Genomic DNA, 11,621 nt, shown 5'->3' on the forward strand with positions numbered 1-11,621 from the left:
TTTGCCCAGACTGGAGTGCAGTGGCCGCTCTCGGCCACCGCAGCCTCTACCCGCTGGGCTCCGGCGATCCTTCCGCCTCAGCCTTCTGAGTAGTCGGAATTACAGGCAAGCGCTACCACGCCCAGCTGATTTTTTTTTTTTTTTTGAGTTGGAGTCTCACTCTGTCACCCAGACTGGAGTGCGGTGGCTGCTCCTGGCCACCGCAGCCTCGCCTGCTGGGCTCCGGCGATCCTTCCACCTCAGCCTTCCGAGTAGCTGGAATTACAGGCATGCACTACCACGCCCGGCTGATTTTTTGATTTATTGTAGAGATGAGGTCTCGCTGCCCAGGCGGGTCTCGAACCCGCAGGCTCAGGCAATCCACTCACCTCAGCCTCCCAAAGGCGCGGGATTACAGGCTGAGCCACCGAGCCCGGCTTACACAATTCTTAAGGTAATTTCTGGGGTTTTTGCCCCCCCCATATAGTGGAAAAAACAGACAATCCGTATGAAAAGATGGGGAATTTTAGCAGAGAGATAAAAATTATTTTTTAAAAGAGTCAAATAAAATGCTAGAAAAAAAATCATGGCTGGTGTGGTGGCTCACGTCTGTAATCCCAGCACTTTGGGAGTCCAAGGCAGGAGGATCACTTGAGCCTAGGAGTTTAAGATCAGGCTGGGTAACATAGTGAGACCTTGTCTCTACAAAAAATAAAAAATTAGCCAAGCACGGTGTTGTGTGACTATAGTCCCTCCCAGCTACTCAGGAGGCTAAGGACAAAGGATCATCTGAGCCCGGTAAGTCAAGGCTGTAGTGAGCCATGATTGTGCCACTGTACTCTAGTTTGGGTTATACAGTAAGATTCTGACTCAAAAACAAAACAAAACAAAACAAAACAATCCATCATACCAAAGATAAAGAAGTATTTGATGCACTCACAGCAGAGTGGATATTGAAGAATCAGTAAATTCACAATAGATGTTGTCAAACCGAAACACAGAGAAAAAAAGAGTATATGTGGGGAGAGGAGAACAAAGCACCCTAGACCTGTAGAACAGTACCAAACAGTCTAAATACGTATGTAACTGAAGCCCCTGAAGAAAAGAGAGAGAGAAAAGAAAATATCCAAAGAGATAATGGCTGAAAATTTTCCAAATTTAATGAAAGACAACAAATCACAGACCTAAGCAGGAAAAATCCAAAATACATACCCACCTAGATACACAGTTAAACTGCCAATAAAACAAAAGTAAAAAGTAACAAGTAAATGTTGGCCAGGCTCAGTGGTTCAGCCTGTAATTCTAGCACTTTGGGAGGCCGAGGCAAGTGGATTGTCTGAGCTCACGGAGACCAGACCAGGCAATTTGGTGAGACCTTGTCTCTACAATAAATCAAAAATTACCTGGGTGTAGTAATGCATGCCTATTGTTCCAGCTACTTGGAAGGCTGAGGTGGAAGGACTGCTGGAGCCCAGGTTGACGCGCCCAGGTTGACGCTGCGGTGGCTGTGAGTGTGCCACTGCACTCCAGTCTGGGCAACAAAGTAAGACTCCAATTAAAAAAAAAAAGTAAATGTTAAAAGCAGTTGGAGAAAAAATGAGACATTATAACCAAAGAACAAAGACAATACTTACTTTAGATTCTTATCTGAATATTTGCAAGTCAGAAGACAATGGAGTGACATGGTTAAAGCTCTGAAAGAAAAAGACTTTCATTTATACCAAGAAATGAAGAGTGCTGGGAACTGTAAAAGAAAACAAACAAACAAAAAAGGAAATTATGAACTACTGTGTTCTTATTTTTAATCACTTTAAAAGATAACTGACAGTCTAAGGCAAAAATAGTAACAACCTGTAAGAAAAAAAGGGGAATTTTAGCAGAAAGATGAAAACTATTTTAAAAATTCTCTATTCAGTAATTGATCAAACAAGTAGACAGAAAATCAGAAGGATATAGAAGACCTCAACAGCAATATGAGAAAACTTCACCAGAACATTAATACAACAGCAGAAGACTTGCAGGAAAAAAATTGCTAAGACAGATATTACTAAAATTCTGTCCATGAAACAAATCTCAACAAATTTAAAATAATTGAAGTTAAAGTATACTTTATAATCAAAATGGAATAAACTAAAAATCAATAATAAAAACATAGCTGAAAAATCCCCAAATATTTGGAAACAACACATTTCTAAAAAAGTCAGTGGGTCAAAGGAGAAATTACAAAGGAAATTTTAACATATTTTAAACTGAATAAAAATGAAAACATATATATCAAAATGTATAGAATGCAGCTAGAGCAGTTTTTAAAGAGAAATGTATAGCATTATGTGCTTATATTAGAAAACAAAAAAGGCTTGGAATCAATAACCTAAGCTTAAGAAAAAGAAGAGCAAAACACAGCCAAAGCAAACAGAAGGAAAGAATAAAGATAAAAGCAGAAGTAAATTAAATTGAAAACAGAGAAAATTATTGAAACAAAAAATTTTTATTGCAATAAATAAAATTGATAAACTTCTAGTCAGACTGATTTTTAAAAGATTAAGACACAAACTACCAATATCAGGAATGAAAAAGAGATAACACTATAGCTCCTATAGATACTAAAATAACAGGTGACAACTGTGAACACCTTTATGCCAACATATTTGATATCTTAGATGAAATGTCCTAATGAAGAGCTCTTAGAAGCGGCCAAGCCAATTTCTTCCACATCTGTGCCCAGTATAACGGTGAAGTTTGGGGCAGAGAAGAGGATAACTATGGGCTACAGAGTGTTCAGACTGCTGCAGACAACAAGCCTTGGCTCCAAGTGAGAGGGGGCTGGCCAGGCAGAAGCCACAGTGGGCTAGCTGACTAGGTTCAAATTCCAAGTTTATCTCAGGTCTGAACCTGTTTTTCAACATCAGGTACACAAAAACTGACAGCCATGGACTGAATTCTAGAGATTGCCTAAGAGCAGTGTTGGAAATTCCCCAAATTTAGGCTATCTTTCCTGTCCAAGCTGTCACCATAGCACCATCTGGATACAGGACTGATAAGGGTGGTCTCTCTCTCTCTCCCCTCTCCCTCTTCCCCTCCCCCTCCCTCCATTCAGGCCCAGGTAAATAAAAGCAAGCAAAGGCTTTGGCATCAGAACAACAAGGATTCAAGTCCCAGCTCTTTCTCTAACTAGCTATCTAGCTATCACTTCTCTAAGCCTCAGTTTACTCATTTCTATTTTAAGGTTGGTGTAAACTAATACCCCCATGGTTGTTGTAAAAACAAAACAAAACAAGATGCATGTATAATATTATGCACAAGGTCAGGGCTACATTCAAGTCTACGGTTTCTTCCTAACTCCAGAGCAGACTGTACTCCCTCTTCTCAATTTGACCTTGAACCTCAGGAGCTCTAGGAGACCAGGGACTGGGTCTGTTTTCTCCTTACCATTGTATCCCTAGTACTTACACAGGTCTTGGCAAAGAGCCCGTAGGTGAGAAATGTGTTGAACAAGTGAGTGAACAGAGGGATGAATGAATGACAACAGTTGTTTAGGTACTATGAGATTTCATACTGGATGCTACACCACATTTTCTAGGATCCCAGAGTGCATGTGATTGCAGAGGCAGGAGTGATCAATAAGATGAATAATATCTGTTCTTTAACCCTTGAAGAATTCCGTAACTGTTTTCTGTTGTCTTCCCTGTGCCAGGTCTTGTGTGGGGTGCTGGGGTCTCCGGAATCAGCCTTGCCCTTGCCTACAGTCAGGTGGAGGGGTGTGGTGTCAGCAGATAAAGTGTTTTACAAACTGCTTCTCCAAAACGTATGCTTCTGCAAGGTGTGAACTTCCAGAAGGGAGGGATCCTATCCCCAAATTCAGCCTAGTCCTCAGTGTTAAAGTGTAAGTGAAAGTTTAAAAAAGGGGTGTGTGTGGCTTTAAAGAAGGCTTCCCGGGGAAGATGGATTGAGACAGGATGGATGGGCAGCATGTGGAAAAGAGGGAGCTTGGGAAAAGGCTTTTCAGTCCAAGAGCAGTGTGAGTGGAGACCGAGGTAGAAAAGCGTGTTTCAGGGACACAGCAAGTGACCTCATGGGACCAGAGAGCTGGACCCATATCAGGAAGAGGCAATGGGAGAGGAGTAGACAAAAAAGGTGGAGAGGGTGGCAAGGGTAGGATCACGTAAGGCCTTGAATGTCAAGGCCTTAAAGAGCTTGACAGCTATGGAGAGGCAGGGGAGAGAATGGCTAGGTTGTGAGTCGTAAAGATCACTCTGGGTGTCTGGAGATAAGGGACCAGCGAAGAAGCTACCACAGCTGTCTGTGTAAGGTGGCATGGCCGAGGGCAGTAGCTATGGAGAGAACTGTTTCCTGGTTGTGGGGGATAAAGGTATCAGTGTGTCTGTTTCTAGATATGTCCTCGCGCACATGCAATCTTCTCTAGAGAGTCAACCTAATCAAAAACCCACCCCTATTCAAAAGCCTGGGGAGGCCAAGGTTACTGAAGAAAGAGGCTGAAATACATTCAGTCAAAGCCTGAAATTATATTAATATGTCTTCTTCTTAAACGTCACCCTACAGATTCAACAGTTTCTAGAGGCTTTTGGGGTCTTCTCATCCTGGTCATCCGAACCAAAATGTTTTCTTTTCTGTTCTTCTTTGTGTTTCCTGCCTGCTCTGTGTCAACATTCTTGTTTAAGCCAGTTATTTAAAAAACGAAATCCACAAGGTCAGGATGGAGGGGGAGCCTGGAGTCTCTGGGATAGCTCTCTCTGGAATCGGCTCCTATTAGAGGCAGCTCTTCCTTCCTGGCAGGGTCCACACCAACCTGCTGGTCATCCTCCCTGCTCAGGAATTATGCCAATACCAGCTTGGGACTCTAGAGAGGCCACTGGAGAGGGGTCTGATGCATGGGTACCAGCACTCCTCCTTGGCAACACAATCTGAGCTTCTGAAAACCAATGTTTCTTTCTCTTGAGGGCCTCAGAGCATTCTTCATACGACTGACCTCAGAATCTGGCCAGGATTTTGCAGCTATTACAAAGAACAGGCTCTGGAGCCAGACCACCTCCATTTAAATCCAGGCTAACAGTCGGGCGTGGCAGTTCACTTTGGGAGGTGGAGGTGAGAGAACTGTCTGAGCCTAGGGGTTCGAGACCAGACTGGGGAACATGGCAAGGCCTCATCTCAACAATAAATCAAAAAATTAGCCAGGCATGGTGGTGTGATCCTGTAGTTCCAGCTACTTGGAAGGCTGAGGCGACAGAATCACCTGAACCCAGCAAGCTGACGCTGTGGCAGCCATGAGCATGACACTGCATTCCAGCCTGGGTGACAGATTGAGACTCCGACTCAAATAAATAAATAAATAGATAAATAAATATCCTGTCCCTGCCAGTTCCTAGCTGCCTGGGCAACAGATTGAGACTCTGTCATAAATGAATAAATGAATGAGTAAATAAATAAATATCCTGACTCTGCCACTTCCTAGCTCTGCAACCCTACGCAAGATTTATAACCTCTTTGTGTCTAAATTTCTTCATCTGAAAAATGGACTAGTATAGTCTGATGGTAACTCTGATGGCCATTCCCGAAAACGAGTTCCAAAATTGCTTTGACAGGTGGACTAGGTGCTGGCATGGTGCGCAGTTTCCTAAGGGGAGCATTTCGAAGGTGACCATAGTGATAGTCAACAATGAGGTATGTAGCACTTTTTCTAGGATAAGTTCGTAAACTTACTTGTCTGACCTTGTAGAACTGTGCCCAGACCGGGTGTTGTGGCTCATACCTGTAATCCTAGCACTTTGGGAGGCTGAGGCAGGAGGACTGCTTCAGCCTAGGAGCTCGAGACCAGCCTGGGTAACATAGCCAGACCTCATCTCTATTTTTTAAAAAAAGTTTTGTTTTGTTTTGTTTCTTAAAAAACAAAACAACTATGCCCAATCCTGTGGTGGACTCAATCATTCAGACACGATCCCTTTAGGAACTTAGCTTTTGGTTAAAGGAATGAAGGGTCAAACTTCACTGTAGTCTCCTCACAGCAAGCAGTCCAGCAGCGTCCCTTAAAATGTGGGCTTCAAACCAGCAGCGTCAGCATCTCCTGGAAACTGGTAGAAAGGCACATTTTCAGCCCTGCTCCCGATCTCCTAAGTCAGAAACTCTGGGGGTGGGACGCAACATGCTGTGTTTTAACCAGTCCTCAGCTGAAGTTAGAGAAGCAATGCAGCAGAGTAGAGCACAGTGGTTTCTTTTGGTAGCTATGACCCAGTTCAATCACCCCCCCTTCTCCACAAAGTGTTCCTGAGTCCCCCAGAGCCCCCTTTCACTGGCATCTCTAACTTCCTTCCTTATGACTATCTTCTGTGCCCAAAAGCACCTCCCTGGATTGCACGTTCCCTGAGAACAGGGTGGAGTCTCACCCATTTCTGCGCCAGTATGGGGCAGCCAGGACCTGCCACAGGGGGGCTTTGCTTAGGAAAGACATGCTGTCAAGCATGGAGGGACAGATGAAAAGTAAACGTCCCAAGAACTCTTGGTGCAATGTCAGATTTCCCCACCACCCCCTGCCCACGTAGGGAAAAGGCCTCCGGAGAGTTGAGTAAGAAACACGCAGACAGAATGATGCAAGGGGAGATTTCTGTACATATTACAACAGAACTTTCTAAAACAGGGCTGGGGCTGCTCTGATGGCTTGTTCCCAAGGGTCTCAGCCCTGCCCTATTCTTCTCTAGACCAGACCTGTCACACAAGATTGGGCCAAAGACTACTGCCTAAGTCCCCCTAAGGCCTGGCCTTACGTGCTGGAAGGTCAGTGCTCTGGGTTCTGGTTTGAAACCTGGAACCATCTTCAATCACCCCTTTCCTTCCCTTCTACCCTGCATCCGTGCCACCAAGTCCTAGAGACTCCAAGGCCTCTGCATCTCTCAAAATCACCCCCTCTCCTTTACCCCTTCTCCTGCCACCCTCTAGTTCAGGTCGTGTCGTTATCGCCTCTCTCCTCCCTCCTGTCTGCTTCCCTTTCTTCCCTCCATCACCTCAGTCCCTTCTGTAGGCCAGACCCAGTGTTGGGCCCTGGCACAAAGACAGGACTTCAATTCCACCCTGGCCCTCAGGCAGCCTCTCCAAGGAGAGACAGGTGTGTCAATCTTAAGAGTCCCAGGGGCTCTGACAGAGAGGAGCTAGGGGTCTGATGGGGAACAGAGTTGGGGAGAGTCCTCCCAGGGCCATGTGCTGCCCACCTTCCATGTATCCCCAGACCTACCTTTCTCCATGTGGCATTCTCCCTGGATGTTCCATGTGGTATCTGCAAGCTGTCTTACCCTCCAGACAATGGGAAGCCCTGGCAGAAGACTGGAGGGAGAGAGGGGCAGAAAGTGACACTGCCCGGTCCCTGCAGGCTGTCTTGTCCCTTCAGCGAAGCCCATAGCTTCTAAGACATATCCCTCTCTACACAGTGCCCAGTCCACCTGTGGTGCCCTTCCCCTGGTCCTTCAGGCCACATCCACTTACAAGGTTACCAGCCTCGGGCTAACTGTACCAGCCCTTTTCTATTCCCTGCCTACGTCTTTGTAAACAGTCCTTGTATTAAACTTCCCTCAAATTATCCAAATTACCAGGAACCCTGACTAATACAAGGAAGAGGTAGTCAGGAAGGGTGCTGCGGAGGTGACACCTCAAGGTGTTCTTGCCTAAAGCATAAAACTGACCATACCTCATCCCTGCTAAAAAAAAAAAAAGTAAAAAATAAATAAACCTCAAGGCTCCCCCTAGCTCTGAGGATAAAATCCAGACTCCTTAGCCTGTCACCTAAGACTGTACACCACCAGGACGCTGATGACCAAGTCACCCAGAAGAGGGATAGTAGGGGGCTTGGAGGTGGGAGAGAAGGTATCCCAGGAGGGGTATAGCCATGCCACAAAGCTGCTCTGACTGGCAAATTCCTGGGAAGCAGAAGATGGGAGAATTTCTGATCAGAGGACCATGCCAGGCCATCCTTTTCTGCCTGCCAGAACCTCTGCCCGCCTACTCTCCAAGTGAGTTGAGCACCGGACTGAGTTTAATTCCAGAAGGTCCTAGCCTTGGGGCATGAGAACTGGTTTACATCCCAACCCCATCACTGGCAACTGGCAAGCTCTTTGATTCCCTGAGCTTTAGTTAGTCCAAGTGCAAATGGCAGCATCCTCACAGGGCCAATGAAGCAGCAATGGGTGAAGGAGGCAATAGGTGGGGACTTGCTCTCGTCAAGCGGTTCTGGTGTGACAGGGCGTCCCTGTCCCCAGCTTTGTGAGGCAGGGAAAGCCTATGGGTTTGAGGTTTGGTAGGACGTGGGTGTAGCTCACAGCTTTAGTACTCACTCACTGTGTGATCCAGGACAAGTCATTTCATTTCTCTGCCCTTCATCTGGAAAGAGTAGGTGGTGATTACCCCTTGCGGGGTTGCTGTGAGGACTGGGCAGGTTCACACAGGCCAGGGTCTAGCAGAGAGCAGGGTCAGGACGTTTGCATCTGTCTCCTTATGCCTCCCTTAGTGTGTCACCTCTCTGCCTTGTAGGCTGGCCACCTACCCTCCTCATCCGTGCATCAGAGGGACTAAGGCTACCATCGCTATAAAGTGTCTCAGGGCTGCATGTCTCAACCCCCTCACAAACGACAAAGCTCCACACGTAATCCCTAATGTCCAGACAACACCAGCGACTGAAGGGGGTACCAGGACAGGACACCCCTAATAAAGTCCACCTGGTCAAACCTTTCTCGGAGGTGTGACTTGACCTCATCTCTGGTTTGGCTAAAGCACCTGTGGGCTGGGTTAGGCGATGATGAAGGAAAGGTGAAGTCTCAGAACTCATTCTCACAGCTATCCCCACACAGCTGCAAGAAGGGTCATTACAGGAATCTAGGGAGGCCTGGCTGTGAGGGGAGGGGGCCAGGAGAAGTCAGGGCCTGGCATGAGCCCCCATGCCCACCTCATACGGGGGGGGAGAGCAGACTCAGGCACAGAAAGATTCCTCTGTGGGCTACTCTAACTCGGGGTCTGGTTTTCTATCCAAATCCAAGCTGTTTATGCAGTAGCCATGGGCGTGTCAGTTGGAGGCCAAGGAGTGGGAGGGTTGCAGAAGTCAGGGTGCCTGGGGCTGGCTGCTCACCCTGTGAGGTGGCACAGAAGCAAGGGATTTTGCCTCTCGCCCTTGGACTACCCTCTGCATCCTTTGGTGGATGTGAGGGGCCCAAATTGGGGGCTAAATTTTATGGCCCTCTTCCCCAAGACCCCACCTCCACACCACCACCCAGATGGTCTTTCTAACCCACCAATCTGACCAAGGAGCCTTTGCTACTTACACCCCTCCTTAGGTCCACCCCCCCCACCCACCCCCACCCCGCCAGGATGAAGCCCAAGCTTCTTGGTGGGACCACAGGTCTTTCGGATCTGGTCTCTGCTAGCCTCTCCAGCCTCATCTCCTACCCCTCCTCTGCCTACATCCTTCTTGCAGCCACACCAGGGTGCTCACGGCTCCCACCTCCAGGCCTTTGCTCATGCTGTAACCCCTGCCTGACACCTTGTCCAATCCCCTCTGCCTTGCAGAATCAGACTCATCATCTCAGGTCCCCCAGCAAAGTCATCTCCTCTTGGCCTTTCTAACTTGCCATTCCCTCCTCCTCCATGACTGCATTGTACATTGGTAATTTCACTGTGGACTGAGTTTCTATGCTAAGCCAGGGCCACACTGGGTCATAGAATAATGAGGTTCCTGCCCCTGGGAAGCTCCTGGTCCAGCGGAGAGGCAGACACTGCCAACAGTGACAGCACAGGAGGGAAGGGCTGAACTTGGCATAGTCCCACGTTAGCTTGCACTGCAGCCTGGCTGTCCTGAGACCACTGGCTTTGGGACACCATCTCTTGTTTGGGTCTCCTTGATGCCAGGGACTAGGTCTGATTCCCCTCTGTGTCCTATCCAATGCCAGGCCCCAGGAAAGTACACAGGAAAAATGTGCTCAAGTAGATGAACTTGAGATCTGAATGTTTCAAACAGGCCCTGGCGATCCGAAGTCTGACAATGATATCTTACTTCTCACAGCATAGAAATAACACCTTTTTACATGTTGCGATTTCACTTGAGCCTCAAATACTCAAGTGAAGTCAGCAAAACAGGACCTGACCGCCATCTCCATTTCATGATGCAGAAACTAAAACCTAAACAAGGACACTTGACAAATTTAGTGGTAGAGGAGGGGCCCAAACCCAGGTCTCCAGCCTCCCAGCCCAAGCTCTGGCCACAGGTTCTAGCCCAGGCCTCCTTCCCTGGAGATCCTGCTGCAGCAAGTACAGGACACACACTGACCTGGAATCTTCCAAGCCAGCAGGAGTCTTGCCTCCAAGAGCACCCTGAGGACAGGATGCAAGAATTCACTGGCACCTTCAGCATCCACCTGCCTGCACTCCTGTTTGCCCAAAAATAATACAACTGTTTCCACCTCCTCACCTTTGCACATAGCAGCCTTTGTGTCCTCCCATTCACATGACACGCCACTAGCCTTCCCTCAGTTTCCTAAAAGGCACTCTTTCCAGCCTCCAGGCCTCACCACATGCCGGACTCTCAGCCTGAAATGCTTTTCTTCTACTCTTGGTCAACTCCAGCCTTGGGGCTCAGTGCCATTTTTTCAAGATTTACGCCTATGGCCTTGAGCAGGTCGAACAAATGGAAGTGTTTCTAGGTTCCATAAGAGGCATTTGTCACACACTGCCCTGTGATTGTGACTTCAGTCATTCTCCCCTCCCCTATGAAGATACGGTAAAGACCTCCAAGCGAGACTCTGTCTCCTCTTACGCTGTGCTCCCACTGCTGGCTTGTTCAAGCTGTGCCCAAGAAATCCGTCTTTCCACCAACACACGAGTTGCCGCCACCTCCCCTGGGTTCCACATCTGTCAAGCCACTCCACCACATATACTCGTGGGGCTGACCTGCTCCTCTGCTTTTTCTCTGAATCAGGTCTTGTCTCCACTCCCTCTACCACTCAGCAGGTCCCTCCCACAGCTTCCCCACTGCCCTTCTGGTCTACAGCCTCCCCTGTTCATTTCCTGCACTACAGGAGAGGGCACTTTAATCGCAACTGATCACTGCCATTTCCAAACGACTAAAACTCTCCCCAGAACCCCACCCCAACCCCAGTGTCTCAAGAGCGGCACTCAAAGGCCCTTCTCAGATCAAGCCCCAGCCACTCTTGCTCCAGTCTCATTTCTCACTGTTGCTTGGGTTTCAGTCACGCCAGGACCCTCAGCCCTGCCCCAAACATGCTGGCCTATTTTTCTGCCTTTCCCTCACACCCTCCATCTGCAAAATTCCTACTCATTAAGGGGCAATGAAAATAACTTTGGAACACTTTCTACGTCCCAGACACTAACTAGGCTCCTTTCATACCTTACCTCATTCACTTCTCAAAGCACCTCACAAAATAATTATATCCATTTTACAGGCAGAGAAACCGAGGCTCAAGAAAGGCAGGGCAAGAACTGGACTCCGGGTCTATCTGATTCCAAGCATGCCGTGCACCAATCAGCCTAGGGCCGGGTTCTCTTTCTTCTATGGTTCCATGGTCCCCTGGCTTCTCTCTTGTGGCAGAATTGTTGCTAGTGCCTGTATGCGGCCGACTCTGTCGACCCCCGCCCCC

This window comes from Carlito syrichta, unplaced genomic scaffold (assembly GCF_000164805.1).
Source record: "Carlito syrichta isolate Samal-C Ts95f unplaced genomic scaffold, Tarsius_syrichta-2.0.1 Scaffold303134, whole genome shotgun sequence".
NCBI lineage: Eukaryota > Metazoa > Chordata > Mammalia > Primates > Tarsiidae > Carlito > Carlito syrichta.